This window comes from Montipora capricornis, chromosome 6 (genome assembly GCF_036669925.1).
Source record: "Montipora capricornis isolate CH-2021 chromosome 6, ASM3666992v2, whole genome shotgun sequence".
In the NCBI taxonomy this organism is placed as follows: Eukaryota; Metazoa; Cnidaria; class Anthozoa; order Scleractinia; family Acroporidae; genus Montipora; species Montipora capricornis.
This window is the reverse complement of record NC_090888.1, coordinates 28,804,478-28,822,890: the sequence shown is the minus strand read 5'-3', so window position 1 is coordinate 28,822,890 and position 18,413 is coordinate 28,804,478. Positions and strand designations below refer to the sequence as shown.

Genomic DNA, 18,413 nt, shown 5'->3' with positions numbered 1-18,413 from the left:
CGGATCAGTCGCAGCGATAATTAGTATGCGTATTTGCCGTATTTACAATCTGCGAAGTTTGGCACATTCGATTATAATAAAGTCGCATTCATAAAGCGTTGATCGTTTTTCTGTTTCCAGCAAACGACAAGATTTCTAAAAGTTGTTCGAAATCTGTTTAATACAGATGTTATAAAGATCAGCAGAAATTCTATCAAGAAAGTTACACGTGTTTGGGAAAACTCGTCTTAACGGTTCGTCTAGCGGCCGGCCTTGAAAGATACGCGAAAGTCATTTCGATCTTATCGCCCGAAAGATGAAAGAAAACGATTAACTTTACAAGTAATTGGCAGCCGTTCGAGCAAAGTGGCTCTCCATTTGTTACAAACTTGTCAAGCAGTTTGAATCGAACAGCGTATTTCATGAGCTATCGCTCTCGCTTGCGTGACGGAAGCATGCAGCTTAGTTTATTTACGTTTTCACTCGCCAAATTGGCAGAGGCTTCATTGAACTCGTCTATCGTGTGATCGTTGAAGCATTAATTTAAGTTAATCTTAACAATTGAGAGGAATGAATATTTCTGAATTTCAAGCTCAACTGCTGAATTACCTGCCACTTAATATTTTGAATCAGAAATGATCGTAATTAACGCGCGACAAGGAGTGGTCAGGACTTGCTTAAGAAACTTCGGGAATACATGTTGTAGTAAGGTTTAGTTAAAAGTTTGCGCTTTTCAACAACTATCCTGCAAACATTTCTATTTGGACCGGACGCAAAATTTGAAGCGCTTTTTATTCTAAATATACATATTTTCTGTCGGACCATTTGCACTGGCGGCGACTTAAGTTACGCATAATCCACAGTTTTTTAAAAAGAAATGTCCTTTTACCCCTTTCGAAGAACTGTTGATGATGATAGCGGAAAACTTACAAGTTATTAAACATAAAGCTCTGTCAGCTGTCACGGCACAAATGAGATGAACATATTTAACAGTGCGTTGCATTGCGTTGCGTCGGTGCTGTGAAAAACAGCTTGGATATTCATTCTTTACCTTAGGGAGCTAGGTGTGATAATATTAAACAATGCTTTGCAAAGTACCATTGTTTTCTTGCGGCACATTACCGCAATTAAGTCGGCCGCGGCATTCGGTTGCTTTCGTCTTTGCCTCGGTTGCGGTTTTCGTCCAACCTAGGTGATTTCGCGGTAAACACTATCGGCAAAGACGAGGTATTACCGCATGCAAATGCACTAATAGTTTCGAGCGGCACTGTACATTAGCTCATGAAACAGTGTTGTACAGACAATGTTGTAGCATTTTTCTCTCTTTAGCAACCATTGTAAGAATATATATTGTATAATAATGTAGCCGAAGAGCTGGATCATTCGGTCCAAGACATTTAATTGCTATTCAGAGTTTCATGCTTCATTGGAAGCAATGAGTAGCAATTAAATGTCTTGGACCATCTAGCTCTTAGACTCTTGCTCCTTTTCATGTTTAAGTGTTACTCGAGACAATAAAATGTTGTGTAAAGAAATACATGTCTGATACAGTATGTACAATTTGCACAAATTCACTACTCCTCAGAAATATTTTAATGTGATCTTAGTACACAATTTAAGTAGCTCCAGGTACTGAAGATCAAGATTTTTAGTCTGAAATAAGTCTGAAATGGTTGCTAGTGTGCGGCTTTCATTGATAAACTGATTGGCATAAGGATCAATCAAGCTTAGGGACACAGCTTTGTTACTACACTTATTCAGTTTGGCATAGACCTCCTCCATTTCTCTATCTGATAGCAGAGTAGAACCAAATTGTTGTTCACAGCGTTGTTCTATAGTAGTTGTTTTCTTTTCCTCCCCAGCATTTGGAGGTACATGTAATGATTCAATTTTGTGATTCAATACTGTTTTTAGCTTTTGAGCAAAAAAAAAGAAATCGATATCCTTTGCTCTTGCGTATGGTACTTCGTTCACATACGTCACTAAAATCCATGTGCATTTCACTTGAGAACAGGTGAACTTTCATGGGAGCAGTGTTATGGCTTTGATGCAAAACAGAGCACTCACCACAAGGGAGCAGGTTTCGCCTAGTCCTGCTTTGCAATTTAAAAAAAGCGCTGAGAAATGGTTCCACCTTTCTCTGCGATGATCCAAATATTCACTAGGGGATCTCTCATGCTCTGCGAATGTCGCACTTTAGCCACTACAACAAACTTGTCCGAGATTTCCTTTCCATTAACTGACTCGACAAAGCCAGAAATCATTTGATTATAAGCCTGTAGACTTTTCAAAGCCTTAAATTGCTTATTCATTTAATGGCTTGTCTCTAGAACCAAGTATGAGAGGAAGTCGGAGACTTCTATTGGAGGCAAATATTCTGGACTCAACTGCTCGCTCAGTAAAGCGACCACAGAAATCTTCTTCTTATTTCCAGTGTCCATGAATATACCCGTCCACTTCATTTATTTGTGTTGGTGTGCTTAACTTTGAAGAATCACAGTGGTCGTTATTCTTGTTCTAGGCAAGGGCATTTTAGCTAAGATCGGAGATCTTTACAATTATTAAGCTTAATTAGAATTGTACTTGCCAACTTCTTTGATAAAACGACTGCACTACTGGAATAGTTACACCTGCAAAAGCATTTACGATGCTAACCATCCCACGTGTGCGAATGGCACCTGGAGTCTTCAGAGCATTGGCTTTCACTATGCTAAACACGCTTTCGATGGGATTTAAGTCGAAGGAGTAAGTGGGCATCTTGACTAGAGTTACGTTCTTGCGAGACAAAACATTTTGTACAGCAATGTCGTTGAGCACCAAGGCATTGTCCAGAACGAGAAAACTGTCTGCAAATGTGGTAAGAAGTGATGTTCAATTCCATTTGTGATGGAAAGCACATTTAAACTACCACCAACTGGGTAGCAATTGACCACTCCTTCATTGAAGCCTACCACTGCAAACGCAGAGATTTTTTCGCGAACATCCCTCTTTATTCGACGCTGGGTAAGAAGTCGCCAACAGCGCACCAACCAGCCGTTCGTACGTCTGTCAATTTGTTAAATGCCGTCTCGTCAATTTTGTAGGATCCTGCCGGTTTCTCCACTGGACATAAGCTTGTCTACTTACAAGGTTGTATGGCGTGAATCGCTCTTGAGGAACTTTCGTGGACTTGTGTTTTGTCAAATTTAGATCATGAAGAGTCCAACAAATTACGGGTAACGAGGGGGTCAGTCGGTCTTGAATTTCCTCAAGTTTACAAAAACGGGTCTACGTAAATCATAGCTTCCAGATAAGCTGCCATACACGGCTGCATTTTGCTGGCAGGTTTTCCAGCTTGACAATCTCTGGTAGCGATAAATTTTTCACAAATTGCTCTAGCAGTGTTATAGGATACGCGGTTTTCTCGTGCACAAGCCGCAAAACTTCTGTTTGCTGCATAATCTGCTAAAATTTGGTATCTTTTTTGCATCAGACAAGCTGCTCCAAATTGGTAAATTCCGTGTAAGGCATTTTCTCTCCATTCAGGCATTTTTTGAGCTTCTTTCGGTCAAAATTAGCCAGAGTCTTTACCGACTTTTGCTTGCGTTACAACACTTGTTCGCTAAGCCAATTAAAATCTGTGTGCGTTTCAACAACCAATCAAATTGTGCCCTTGCGTTGTCATTCTTGTTTTGTTCGTGCTCGCGCGTAAGTATTTCAAGGTCATACGAAAACGGCTCTATGCGAGATGTGTTGATTCCTGTTGTCGATGCAAACATTAAAGCAGCGCAGAAAAAACAACAGGAACAGTACATAAAAAAAAAGAGGTCACCCGGTTTGTCCTTTTATGGTGGGTGATCAAGTGTTGCAACGAAACAAGATTCAAAAGACCAAGAAGGGCCACAAATGGGAGGACCAATGGCACGGCCCCTACCGCATAACTGAACGTAATGCAGAGAAAGGCGCCTGCAGGCTCTGCAAGGAAGCAGGAAAAAACCTTGTTAAAGTAGTGTCCCTCCAGCACATCAAACGGTACTTGATGCAGTATTCTCCAGAAGCGCCGGCAGCCGGCGTTTTTGCCGGCTACTTGTGTATCAAGCACCGGCTACTTCTGTTAGACAAAAGCACAAAAAAAAAATGCTATAGTTTCTGTAAAATATCTTCGCACGTTGCATGATTTCGGCTAAAAATCTCAAGTACCAAAAATAGTACGCGTTCATGTTATTTCCAAAGGAAACGATAAACAATAGCTTAAGCTCTACTTGAAGGCAGACATACATACTGAAAATATTTGTTTTAAAGTGCATTGGCCGGAAGCTGTCAATTAAACGTCAAGTTTTGCCAGGAATTGTGTCGAACTTCATAATTTCCTTCATACGAGTTCGTCTTCGGAAAGAGCATGTGGATGCGAACAACTGGAGATTACGACAAGAAATTTTACATCAAGTCTCTAGGCGATGTCAAAGCGAAAATCCGTGGAAAATCAAAAAGACGGAATGACAAGTTTCCTTATTCCCAATGAACGAACAGAAATCGGTAAGTTTATGAAAAGCAGGTTAAAGTCTGCATACATTACCACGTGCCGTCCGATCAACTGTTCAATCGCGCAATGTAAAACGTGTTGGTTTCTTCAAGATAACTTCATCCCACATGGTTTTCAAGCATGTGTCAACCCTCTTAGGTTTAGAAACACAACATTTTAGGAAAACGAAGGTAGATATTTACAAGTTGACATTTTATTCCTCGTTGCTAAAGAGTAAACACACCACCAAAAAATGACAGCCATGTTGAAAGTCAGGCCCAGTCTCTTCGCATCTAGTTTTTATTTTCCGCACCTGATCAAGGAAAATTAAAGGAGGACAATAAAAAACTTCCATTTGACAGCTTGCAATTTTGAAACAAATTTTAATATTTTCTCCACTCCAAATCACACCAATTTAGCTTCATCAAGTACTCAGCAACTCTCTCTTGAGAATGCAACTACCTCTGAGCAGCAATGCATACAAAATTCCTGCAGTGCTGGCAGAGAGCACAGTCCAATTTCCCTGGAAGCAAGCATACATCCAATGCCTGACATGTTACCAACTCCAGAAGCAATTTCTCTGTTAGAAGACTGTTTTTCAGATGCCATGGAAAAGAAGCAATTACATAGCTTTTACACCTGTAGTGGAAAATCCTCAGACATATCTGAAGCTGAAAGGGTCAGAATCCAAAGCCAGAAGAAAACAACAGAAGGGAAAAGGAAGGGAGTGGATATGTTCAAACACTCATGGCTCACTGACAAAAAAACTTCATTCTGTGACAAAACAGGTAAATATAAATGAAACATACTGTATTACGTTTTGTTAATATTAACACATTTTATGATAAAAATGTTTGCTATAATAAAAAATTCAGTTCTGGTTTTTACAATGACTACAATGCCTGTTTTTTGCTTTAATTTTAGGTATGTGGTGGCTGGTCTACTGTGAAGGGACGTTTTGCTTACTGTGCTGTGTTCATAACACCAAAAACAAGTACAACAAACAGAACACATTCAACTTAGCACCATCCACCAACTACAACCTGCGAGTTGGAGAGAAGGAATTCTTCCTTGGCTAACCAGTATAAAGTGACTCAGAGGTGGCTGATAAAGTAACCTACAACGTGTTTGTGAGCTCTTATTGGCTTGGAAAAGAAGAACTGGCCAACACGAAACTCCTCTCCCTGATTGAGTTGGAAAAGCACATTGGTGTCATGGAAATGCAAGAGTTCAATAATACAAGTGAACGAAGTCAGCGAGAGATGCGCCTCCTCCTTGGTCAGCTTATCAAGGAGACACTAATTCAAAGAGTCAAGGATGCTAAGTGGTTTAGTCTCTTGGTCTCTGACAAGGTGACGGATTGTGCTACCCTAGAGCAGCTGTTGATCTATATTGGCTATGTTGATGAGGAAGGGAGGACACATTTTGATTTTCTTGAGGTAAAAGATGTTCTTGAGACATCAGAATCAGCTCACAAGGCTCATCACTGAGGAGCTGACAGTCTGTGGTCTAAACCTTGCTTTAGTTTGTGGTTTTGGCTCAGATGGTGCAAATGTCATGACTGGCAAAAATAATGGTGTTGGTGCCAGACTTCAAAAAGTGTGTAGCATCATGGTGCGCAGTCACTGCATTAACCACAGGCTTGCCTTGGCATGCAGTGATGCTAATGACACTGTGAAGTATATCCAGACCATCGAAGTTACCCTTTGTCAGTTGTGGAAGTGGCTGGAGTTCCCAAAACGCTGTACAGCATTTGTGAAGGTATGTGTGTCACTTCAGAAAATAAAGCTGGCTAATGCTAATGATGACCCTTCTAAACAGAAAATGCTGTCCAAGTCTCTGGCAGTGAAGATGCAGAAAGCTTCCAGGACAAGGTGGCTTTCAACTCGCCAAAGTGTTTCAAGCATCTGTCGAGACCTTCTTGCCCTGATGCAGACAATGAGGCAGTTTAAGGAAGCTGATGCTACAGCTCAAGGTCTTCACCAAATCTAGAATTTCTGAAATCCAATCCTCCTTTGACCTTGTTCTTGAGTTGCAAACAGCCATTCAGCCAGGTGGAGACTATGCTTCTTTAGAACTGGAGCTTAAAGATGATAGCCAGGAAGAAGCATTCCTGAAAAATCTTGTAGTTAACTACACAACTGCCCTCGAGAGGAACCTAGATAGAAGATTTAAAGAGGCAGCACCCGTTCTTGAAGCATTTTCCATTTTCAATCCGACCTGCCTCCCAAAGCCAGAAGATCCAGCCTTCAAGAAGTATGGTGTGGATAAAGTAAAAGTGCTGTGCAAGCAGTTCCAGTTTGACAAAGATCACACACTTGCGCAGTGGTACAACTTCAAGTACCTGATGTCATCATGGAAGGTACCCTCTGCTGTTCTCAGGGGGAAAGATGAGTTCATTCTCAGAAAAGTTGTTAAAGAGCAGGTAGCTCACAGAATCAACTTTGCACAAATCGTGGATGCTGCTCAGATTAACCTTACCCAGCCCATGTCTAATGCCGTTGCGGAAGGGGGTGCAAGGGCAGTCAAGAGGGTAAAGACGAGGTTGAGAAGTCGACTTAAGAATGATATGATGGCCAGCCTGCTGCACATTTCTCTCAATGGCCCAAATCACAATACTGAAGACTGCAAGGAGATGCTTACAGAAGCAACCAAAGTCTGAAGAAAGACTCACTTCAGAAATCTGCCATCTCTTAAGAAGCTACCAATGTTTGGAGGATCAGACCATGAAGGGAGTCTTCACCATCCAGCCACAAAAACTGGCGTTGGTATACAAGTGGAATTCCCAGATTACCTTCATGTCTCTAGATCTGAAGCCCAAGAAGATGGTGCAGAATCTGTGGAAACTGAACTTGATGCTCAAGTCCAGGTTGTAGCTCAAGCAGTTGCCAGCAACGCTGATTTGTGTCATGATGCACTGGATGCCATGGATATGGGAGATGTTGAATCTGGCATTGATTCAGACTTTGAGTTTGATATGGACGATGATTAGTTATGTCAAAAACTTTACTTTATCAACTGAACTTAAGTAAATTTAATCTGTTGCACTGGAATCATGGGTTTCACTAAAATTCACTGAGAGAAGTAAAAGGATAAATGATGTGAACTAATACGTAATGATTGTATTAGTATTGGGAGACAAACAAATATCTTATTATCACTGTATCATTATGGACTCCAAAATATGCACAAAAACTAAGAGGAAAATTACATATTTTTTTCCTGCCGCAGTATGCCCAAAATGCCTCAAATTCCATCTCCAGAGACCTATTTTTAAAAAATTTTCCAGGGGGGCCATGCCCCCGGATCCCCCTAGGGGGCTCTTGCCCTCCGGGCACTCGCCATACACCAGCTGGCTATATTAAAATTTTGGCTGACAACTTCAAAATCTCTGGAGAACACTGTTGATGCTGTGCCAAAGTGACTGTGATATTCCAGATAGTTCATTGAGTTCAGTAAAAGACAACAATGTGCAGTCTGCAGCAGATAAAGATCCCAGCTCTCCCGTGATCAAGCTTAAATTGTCATGGTAGGGGTGGGGGAGGTATGAGGGGTTCTTAATTATTAGAAGAGAGCTACAAGGGAGGCTGGCGATTGATTCAAAGTGAAGCATTTTTGTTTTGAAGGAGGTCACAAGAACAGAATTGAGTTTACTTTGCTACTGTACTGAGTCCCTAATTGTCGTGAAATACCTCCCCAAAGTAATCTTGATCATCACTTTTCTCTATAGGTGGTGATTGAAAGGATTATCATCTTCAATTGAGTGTGACAAGCGAAAGTATGAAGAAAGAAGAATTTGAAAGTTTTCTTTTCTCATTGTTGATCGACCCATTAATGATGAGAGCTCTGACTTGTCATGAAAGCCTAGTGTGTTATTAGTAAGAGAAATAATAGGTGGTTCATTTACTTGTTTGTTTTTCCCATGTTGTGTGGTTTACTGCTGGAACGAAATATATTTGTTTTGAGGACGTTTAGTTTTTTAGGTGGTGTGTAAGTGGTCTGTGAGGGGTGGAATTTTTTTAAGTCGCCTACAACTACTGTGATAATTCCTGTTCCTGATAATTTGTAAATTAAGTCTTATCTTTTACTTGTATTGTGCTTAATTTTAGGGAAGAAAGTAAACAGGGGGACGAGAAGATTCTGAAAGAGTTTGAAAAAGAGCCCTCAATAGAACACACCACAAAGCGGGACAACAGCAGAAAAGAAGCAGTTAAGTTAAGGCATCGTTCCCAGATTATGGTAACTTTCCCTGAACTGTCTGACATCTGAAGTGCATCACAAGCAAATCACGTGTAGTAGGTAAGGAAGTAAACACTTTATTTGGTGAGGGTAACACTGAATAGCTAAAAAGCTAACGAACTTGTGGCCCTTATTTATTTACAGCGTTTGCCTCACTACCTTTTTTGTCTTTTGTAGAGAAAATACAAGTCCTCGGAATGGATATTGCTGTATTCTGTGAAAAGGGCAAAGCTGGAAAATCTGCTGTAAGTTTGGTAGAAATCTGTAAGCGTAATAGATACATATACATTATAGTGTTCTACGTGTGTAATGTCACCTGTGTATTTTTACACAGTCCTTTACTCTCTTCATTTCAGTCGTCGTACGGATGATGTAGAGGAAGAATCAGTGCGGAAGCAAGCAACCGCTGATTGACGCGTTACAAACCAAGGGCACGATGCAGACCATTATCACTCAAGTGTGCGTGGAAGCGGATAAGAGGCTTAAAGGCCTTCGTCAGCCTCACCGATGCTACAAACAACGACCAACCAGGAGCAAGCTATAGAACGAGCGTAAACGCCCGAATAGTTTGAAAAGCCACTTTAACTGTAAAAGTAGAGAGATTTGTTTGAAGATAGAACTGCTAGATTGGTTGAAGAAATTACTTATTTTTTCTTTTTTTAATGTTCTGGTTTTTTTTTCCTTTGCTTTAAGATCTAGATATAATTTTTGCAGTAGTTGTGGTAGAAAACATGTATTTCTCCATCTGTGCCCTTTAGCAGTTTCATTTATAGTAGCTGTACGTAGTGCTTTGGGCATATATTATTTTAAAAAAAAAAGAAATGAAGAAATGCCGAAAAGTTCTTGAAAACTTCTGAAAGCATCCCTCATGTGTGATTATATCCCTACCGGAACTTCCAGCAGTTCTGGCAATAGAAAATTATTTTCTATTAAATAAGGGACGGACCTATAGAAATGAACGAAGCGGGTGTGGAGGCAGGATATTTTCAGTGCATGAATTATTCTAAAAAGCCATGACATGACGTTTCCTTTTTAGCTATCACTGCTTGCAGGATTTTACTTTAGGCATGCCTTTCCCTTGCACATCAGGAATTTTTGGGGGACGATTGTCATCCCACTTCTGGTTATTTCCGTAGGTGAAAGAGGCCTCTGTAATTTTGTGACAGCCTTTCGTGTGTCAAGTAGCACCGCAGGGTTATATTGTACAGGCCTCAAATGTCATGCATACTATGAATTCAACACCGCAAAAGGCAGTTTTATTCATGCTTGTCTTTCGATTGCTTTCTTTGGTATTCTTGTTTTTGGCTCTTTGGAATCAGATGCTCGCAGCTGCTGGCGATTGCAGCATTGCTTGCTTGTAAACAGTTCTATTGAATAAAACAATGTTATGCAGTTGTAAATTTCAGTTTCGTCATGTTTTGAGACAACGTTTACTGCCTATGGTTTTTTCCTGCGCAATAAACCCGGTGAAAAGTGTCAGACGATATAATTCTAACGTGCATCTACACTATTCAGCCGTAAATTCGTGATTGACAATCCTCCACTTTTCCCCAGCCTGAAATAATTTAGGCAAAGTCAAAGCAATCAGAAAAATGCTAAATAATTGCCATTAAGCTGTATCTTGATACAGTATAAATAAACAGAACATGAGGAAAATTTGACATCAATGTTTCATACATTTGTACATTGCATTTTTAAATATAAATTTATCTTACCATGTCATCATCTTGTTGAGAAATGGACAAATTAGGTACATAAATTGTAGGTATACAGTAGGTGGATTTTTTAACTAAATTTATAGGCAAAGGTTTGGTTGCTCAGTTTGAAAATGTTGGCAAAAACCACAACAGCTGTGTACAATATCATCAGCGAATGGAATAAGAGTAAGTGGGAGTTCATTCTTCAGCCAGTCAGCCAGTCAGTCAAACAGACAGACCCACAGATAGACAGAAAGATATAAATAATGCAGGGTAACCCCGCGGCTAACCAGTATCTTCACTGATTGCTCTCTTGCCCGCAGCAGGGTTGTCGAGATGGTGCAGTGGTTAGCACACCAAACTAGTAACCAGGGAGACGCAGGTTCAATTCCCTCTCATGGCACATAAGTTTTTCATTCAAAAGGATCAGTCAGTAGTAGTTCACTGCTACTGCCTAGTGACTGCATTGTTGGATTTCCAGCCTTCTTCATACATAAAGTATATAGATAGATAGATAGATGGGTAGATAGATAGATAGATAAGATAGATAGATAGATAGATAGATAGATAGATAGATAGATAGATAGACAGATAGATAGATAGATAGATGGGTAGATAGATAGATAGATAGATAGATAGATAGATGGATAGATGGATAGATAGAGATCTTTTGAACACACTCCAGGTCATCTATTAAGTACATGTACTGTACCCTGAAATAAAATTAGAATAATAAGAATAACAAAGACTAAATGAGAAAGGCTTTCGGTCATCCAAAAGTTTACTCAACACAACTACAAAAATGTTTGATTTCTCTCACATCATGTGGCAGCAGCTGCATGGACAACTGGGTGGAATGCATAAAATTGCCATGCACATCATTAAGTCCTCTCTAATTTTAAACCCCTGTAGACTATGATTTCATCATAGTGTTCAATCATTTTCAAATGTTCTGACTCCCCTTACAATGCAAACATCTGATGCTCCATCTCTATATCATGAAAACACAACAAAAGAGCCCAAATTGATGTGCAGTCATGCTGACACTCACTCCAGAGTTCCAACAGAATAAGTCCACTCCACTGTAAAACAGTCAGCTGTGAAAAAAATTGGCAGAATTTTCTTGTCCACTCGGTCACAAATGTAAAACAAACAGTTCATTGGACATGAAAAGAACATGGGTAAGGACATGGACCTTCACAATCATAAATATCACTTTTATCAAGGTTTCAAATAGATTGATTGCCGCAATGAAACAAAGCAAAAGATTTGTGCACGTCAGGCTTCTATAATAAAACTATTGAGATTTGAGTTGAGTTGAGCTCAGTTTATGTAAAAAACTCACTTGAATTCTTAATAAGTGAGCATGTACTATAGAAGAACTGAATGGATGTCATTCTTGACAAAACCTTAAAACTGATGCCCAGTTTGCATATTCCAGATTTACTCTTTCATTCTTATGATAATCATCAGTAAAAGCCCTCTCTTTACGTAAACACTAATCTTTATGAAACACTTTTTGTCACAACACTAGTAATGAGTTTAAATTAATTTGTGGGAGTGGTATTAAGTCTTTCAATGTTTCTGCCTGTTTTGAAGGTTTAAACATGTAAACTGTATAATTTTACCTTAATGTACATTTTCTTTGCAGATTTTGCTGTCAAGGCTGGGGGAAAGCCCTGCGCAACAAATTAAGTTCTATGACAACAAAGGCAAATGGGTGGCAGCCACCTAGAAAAGCACAACTTTTGTGCATTTTCAGGTCATTTAAAGAAGATTAGCCATAATACTGTTTGTTTGTAGTAAAAGTGACTATCCTTTGCTCAGTTGTTTTTTATGTGTGACATGGCAATTGATTAATTGGCATCCAAGCTGAGGTGACAGAATTTTTATCAGAAATTCATCAAGTAATCTTGATCACTTAATTCATCATCTGAGTACAGGGTAATCATGCACTTCCTTTGTAAACCATGTCCTGTTTCTGGATATTTTTCTGTTTATCCTTACAATGTACGTGTATGTACATCTTATAACAATTTAGGTCTTTATTTTAGTACGTATTTTTTCGTTATTCTTGGTTTTCACGTGATGTCATCAAAACTAAAAAAATTAGGAATTATCAATCCTTTTCAGATTTTAGTTTAGTTAGTTATTAGAACAGCTTAAGACTTGTCTTTTCACAAATTTTCAGTTTGGTGGGGTTTTTTCGTCTTGTGATAAAGCAAGGTTGAATTTCTAACCTTTTTCGTGTCACTATGTTATCCGCTGAGATTTTGCAATCTGAACAGTCCTTGTATGAGAATAAGTACTCACATAGGTGTTTATGAGCTCCCTCAGAAGACAACTACTGGCTTTTTATAGCAAAACTCGATGACATGTTTTTATCAGCTTCCGGCCGCCATATTTGTGCCCCTGAGAGGGACACAAACATGGCGTCTCCATACAAAGCCTTATAAATTTGAGTAAAACATTTCTTCGAATATATCCCGCACGACACATCGCACAGACCTGAACCTTTGTGAGATTGTTTAAATATCCATATCTTTTTATCTCTTTGATTCTTGACTTTATTTGCCTTATGGTTTTGATGATGGTGTGACAGTGAAAACCGGCAAATTATACACAGCAATTTGCACAACAAAGAAAAGTGACACACCATCATTGCAATAATATTTTTGTGAAAGATATGATAAATCAATAATAATTATTTGAACATTGATAAAAATAGAAAAAGCAAAAGTAAATTAATCTAAGACAGCTACTTTTTAATATGGTTTTTGTTGTCCAAAAGATGGACTGGATGTACATGTATATAAATGAGTGATATTTTAAGAATTTGTGATGCAGAGAATAATACAAACTACTCAAACACATAAATGAGACTGTCTTTGAATTTGCATTATATATATGTAATACTCTGGGCCTTATTTTGTGCTCCTGTGAGGGTAGGAAAAATAAATGGTGAGTATACTTAAAGTATGCTGCACTTGCCATTGTACTGTACTGGTAGTTGTGTCATCATGTAAGTATACTTTAAGTATACTGCACAGTATAGATGCGTCATCATGTAAGTATGCTTTAAGTATACTGCACAGTGTACTTTTTGATGTTCCAAAATCAGGTGGAAACAAGTATAGTACAAGTCTACTTTTAGTAGTAGTTTAAAGTATACTTTAAGTAGACTTAAAGTATACTTTATGTATATTTCTTCAGTATACTTTGAGTACAAAATAATTCTACTTATAGTACAGTGTATACTTCATTTTGGTAAGGGAGTTGACCCAAGCTACACAAGGAATTCTGCGACCCGAATCAGTGGTTTCATTCTCCAGGTATTCCTTGCACAAAACCAGTTGCCAACTCAAAAGGAGAAAATGGGTAAGGTACATCTTTCGTTGCTTTCCACCCCTCCAGTGCACCAAGTGTTTTGACTGAGGTAAATCTCATCAGAGGACAGACCAGTGTACACTATAACTTCCATTTCTCTTTTCAGATGTTTGAATTGAATTATAATTGCATGGAACTGAAATGGAAAAGTCCATTTGCCTTTCCATTCCAGGCCTATTTTTCACATCTTGATCCATTTCACTATATGCCATTACTATGTTAAAGCTTAAATTATTTCTTGTTTGAAGCGTTTGCTTGTGAATATGTCAATGATTGACGCTTTTTCCCCAACATTGTTTTCTGTATGATCGTCTTACTACTACTTTACAGGAAATGCACGTACACTGCAAAATTTTGAGTCCTTTAATCAGAGTCCCCTCCATTAACTCTGCTTTAATTCTGTTGGATGCCTGATTTGAACTCGTGCTATTTTTCAGAGTCATTCCTATTTTTGTACTCTGTTCGTGATTTTATGATCTTGGGAAAGTGCCAAAATAAATTTGATTGCCTGATCTATGAAATGCTCTTTATAAAGGAGCTTACACAAACTTTGAACAGTCTGATTCAATCCGCGCAAAGTAATTTATATAGTTTTCTATACATGTAGTATTTTATTATTTTAACACTTACATTTTAGCGTTTGCATTAATTTTACATATAATTTTTATCGTTGGACCCTATCACGCCCAAATTTGTACTTGCATACAGTGTATACATACTTGCCTACAGTGTACAGTGGGAGGCGCGGTGGCCTCATGGTTAGTGCGCTCGACTCCGGATCGAGTGGTCCGGGTTTGGGGCCTGGCCGGGGACATTGCACTGTGTTCTTGGGCAAGACACTTTACTCTCATGGTGCCTCTCTCCACCCAGGTGTATAATTGGGTACCGGCGTAATGCTGGGGGTAACCCTGCGATGGACTAGCATCCCATCCAGGGGGGAGTATAAATACTCCTAGTCGCTTAATGCTACTGAAACCAGAGATAAGCGCCAGCCTGATGGGCCTTCTGGCTCGTAAGCAGTGACTTCACCTTTTTTATATACAGTGTATGTATATTTCATTCGCTTTTTCTACAACTTGAAAATGATCTCACGCAGATCAAACATAGTTTTTCATCCCTAGTTTTCATTCTGAAATGTGTTTACAAAAAACTACTTATAAACTAGATCTAGACTAGTTCCACTAGTTCTATGGAACTAGTCAACATTTTACGGGTGATCAATAAACAAATAAAATGAATAAAGAACCTACATGTACAATGGAATTTACAACATTTTCTTGACCTTTGATGTTTCTTAAATGAGTTTAACCTTTCCATTTTCACACATTTGCATTGCTTTCGCTCATTGCCCACGCAAAAATTGGGTTTACCAAAGGTGGGGCCCACAATTTTCACATGCCTTGTGTTATGGAACTAGTGGTTGTCTGGCAACGGCCCTGTTGTTTAAGTTGAACTGTTCAGAATCGTTTTCGATCGGCTAGTGACTGAGATGGTACTACTCAGAGCGATCAATAACAGTTGCTCTTACTTGAGTACAATTTGTCACAAATGGCTAACAACTGAAACAATATTCCATGTGGTGAACCTGTTTGTAGGAAGGAAGACTGCTCTCCTTTTGATATTGGTGTTTTAAGTTCTTTTTCTGACACAAGGAAGCTTGAAGTCATCAACAAAGTGTGGAGTCCACACAGCGATCATTTTGTATTCCCTCGAAGAATACTTGAGTGGAGGAAAATCTCGAAAGTTTAATCAAACCTGGCTTCAGCAATTTCCTTGGTTAGTTTATTCCAAGTTCCTGGATGGAGACTTTTGTTTCTGTGTGTTTTTTTTGCAAGGGAATGTGGTCAAGGCACCCGTAACGTTTTGGACATTGCCATGAATACATGTAAGTTTGTCAGAAACATAAGGTAACAAATTGTACAAATTGATGAACAGCTAAACAACCTGTTGTGTCAGCAAATACTGTAGAAGGGAGTGTGAAATTATGGGGTCATTGTTTTAAAGCTGTTTTCTGTGGTCGTAATAACATACCTTTGTGATGATCCAAGTAATGAAAATCTCAAAGGGAATTTTCAGGCACTCCTAGCATTTTGATATGACAGGGGTGATCAAACTCTGCAAGGAAACCTACATCTAAAACATTTCAGAACGATATGATAACAACAGTTTGGAAAATATATTTCAAACAATTTGTCACACGAGGTAAGGGAAAGCAAGTACTTTTTTAGCAGACATATCAAATAAGGAACATCTTTCTGTGGTAATTTGATTTAAGGATTCTGAGGAAAATATTATAAAGGAGTTTGCTTGGTTTTACTTGTGTGAAGGAGGAACAGCTGGGGTTACAATCAAGGAACCTTTTGTACAAGCCAGTGCAGACTTAAAGTTATCTACATGTATAGATGATTGTTGAGGACAATGTTATGATGTTGCTGGAAACATGGCGGAACGACTTCATGGAGCTTCATCACTCATCAGACAAGCACATAAGAAAGCCATACATGTATATTACGTGCACTGTATGAACCATCGTCTTAATCTTTCTGTTGCTGACTCTTAATTGTTCCTTAGCACTTGTAAGTACCATGATGAGTGTTGTGAGAACACTTTCAGATTTTTTCAACAATTCACCAAACAACAGCAGTGTTTAATAGCCAAAATTAGAGAAATACTGCCTAATAACAATCACCAAGTGCTACATGTAATAGATGTGTGCAGAACAAGATGGATCTCCAGAACTGATGGTATGGACAGGATTGCTGCCCTTTTACCAACAACAGCCCTTTTCACCGTTAGTTTTACTCATTTGCATTACAATTCAATCTAGCATGTATGTGAGCCAATTTCACGCTATTTAGTAGTTTTAACCTGAAATTGCCTCGCATCAACGTTAGATTACATTGTAACGCAAATGAAAAGAACTAACCGTGAAAAGGGATATTATCTCGTCACTGGAAGACATTACTTTGAACAGTGACGTACAGGTAACTGAGAACACAACAATTGGAAATTGGAATATTAAAAAGTAGAAATGATTCACACAACTTGATTAATCCAGTCACGTTCTCTTTCATTGTCCCCCTGGTAATTGTCAGACATACAGTGTAAATGTATATTGGATTTAACTAGGCCCTTAACAGTTAAACTACAAAAGAAAGAAATGGATCTTTTGAAAGCAAAGGATGAAATTGCAAGTTTAAAGTCAGATCTAAGCCAAATGCAAGCTGACATTGATACAAGACATCACCACCTCTACACTGAAGCTGTTAATCTGGCAAGAAGTGTTTCAGTTCAACCCAGTATGCCCAGAATAGTTCAAACACAATTTTACAGAGCAAATGCTCCAGCCCCAACTCCTGAAGACTACATGTAGTACAAAATAAATCTTACTAGAGTTTTCCTTGACCACTCCTGACAGAGTGGATTGTAAATGATTCTATCACTCTGTTTTACTGGTAAACAATTTGAATTGGAGGCAAAAAATGTTCAAGAATTTTGTGATTATTTAAAAGACAACACTGTCATTCCTAATGCTGCTGGCCTTGATGCAGAACTTAATTTATGGGAAAGGATGTGGAGAGATCAACAAGCTAGGCAAGCAAATAATATCATACCTGAGAGAATACCAGATACCCTTAAATTGGTTAACAAACAAGCATTTTGCGAATATTCTTACCATTACAAATTCTGGCTACTGGGTGGAATTTAAGCTGCTGCACTCAATTCATACACAACAACAACATTCCTCGGGGAATGAAGCGTTATTAATCCAGGCTAAACTACAGAATTCATTGCCACATCCAGAGTCTCTACTGACAAGCTGGCTCGTTTGGCTCGTTTGCCATCCACTGCCGAGCCAAATGAGCAACCAGTAAGTATAACTGACCCCAATGTTTAAATGACAATGCCGAACCACTACTTCCACCGGTCTCCAATGTGGCCCTGTATCCTGTAATTTTAATCCATTACCTGCGTTTCTCTCGCCATCCTTCGAGTTCGAAACCCGGAGAAAAAATACCATAAACTTTAGGTCAACCTAACAATTTTGCATGATTTTCAGATTTGTTACTACAAGTGAATACAGTTACTGCAAAGGACTTACCCTTTCGTCGAGATTCGTAACAAAGACACGCTTCAAGCAACAATACACCGTCGCACGCAATACCAGAGGTCTCCGAGCGGGGACAGTCTGCAGTGTCGGTGAAAAAACGATTGGGAGATTCACAGTTGGGAGGTGTTGACGTTAGATTCCTCACAGGCAACCTCGCGAAATTCCTCGTTAATGCTCTTGTGAAACCCTTCTCCTGATTGGACAATAATTTGGAGAATTATCTTGTCCAATCGAGTTGCCCAATAGAGTTGCCCAATCGACGAACCCTGCTTTGCGGTCACTTTCGCGTATCCTTACACAACCAATCATCCTGGGGGTGTTACGAAAACTAAACCCTCGAAATGAGACCTAACACCTAAGGTCACCTGAGACCCCGGGCTCTTAAGCTTTAGCTTTCGTAGTACGAAAACTAAGACCCCGGTCGTAATAGTGGTAATGACGAGAAAGAAACCCGGGAAAACTTACCGCTAGTCAGAGATTTGAGCACTGGATGTTGTCT

At 39.1% G+C, this 18,413-nt stretch overlaps 1 long non-coding RNA gene across 1 annotated transcript in view; it reads right to left on the bottom strand.

Annotated features, from left to right (window-relative positions):
- LOC138050420 (uncharacterized) overlaps nucleotides 1-18,073 on the bottom strand; it is a 93,806-nt gene extending 75,733 nt beyond the window's left edge. Inside the window, exons 1-2 of the long non-coding RNA XR_011132605.1 lie at nucleotides 17,906-18,073; nucleotides 15,835-15,930 (exon numbers count right to left, since the gene is read on the bottom strand). This is a non-coding gene — a long non-coding RNA (uncharacterized lncRNA). The remainder of the gene's footprint in view (nucleotides 1-15,834; nucleotides 15,931-17,905) is intronic.
- Between the last annotated feature and the right edge of the window lie 340 nt (nucleotides 18,074-18,413).